Below are 388 nucleotides of genomic sequence, written 5' to 3' on the forward strand. Positions count from 1 at the left end.
GCCCGGCCGGGGCTGCGGCCGCCACATCCCGGTTCCCCCCGCTCCGCTCCACCTCCCTCCCCCTTCAACCCCCCCACTTTTCCACTTCTCACCGGAGCGGAAAGCGGCGGCGGCGGCGCCGGCCACTCCCAGCCGGGGGCGGGCCGCAGGCAGCTCCGCCGCCCCGGGGAAGGGAGAGAGCCGCCGGGCGGGCCCGGCTTTGGAGGGTGTTGAGGGGCGGGAGGAAGGGGTGTCCTCCACGACAAGGCCCGTGGAGTTGTTCTAAGGCTCCCCGGCTTCTTGTTCCCCAAGGTCTGCAGGACGCCGGCGTGAAGTTAGGAAGGAAGACAAGCCTGCTCTCCGTCTGCATCGTAGAATCGTCTGGGTTGGAAGGGACCTTTGAGACCAT

The 388-nt window shown here is 69.3% G+C and overlaps 1 protein-coding gene across 1 annotated transcript in view; it reads right to left on the reverse strand.

The window, feature by feature from the left end:
• The window catches only part of LOC106893343 (disrupted in schizophrenia 1 protein-like), a 102,201-nt gene extending 102,072 nt beyond the window's left edge, over positions 1–129 (reverse strand). Inside the window, exon 1 of the mRNA XM_014951247.1 lies at positions 93–129. The gene's annotated coding sequence lies outside the window, so the exon portion shown is untranslated. The remainder of the gene's footprint in view (positions 1–92) is intronic.
• Between the last annotated feature and the right edge of the window lie 259 nt (positions 130–388).

Source organism: Calidris pugnax, unplaced genomic scaffold (genome assembly GCF_001431845.1).
Source record: "Calidris pugnax isolate Ruff unplaced genomic scaffold, ASM143184v1 scaffold24, whole genome shotgun sequence".
NCBI classification, from domain to species: Eukaryota; Metazoa; Chordata; class Aves; order Charadriiformes; family Scolopacidae; genus Calidris; species Calidris pugnax.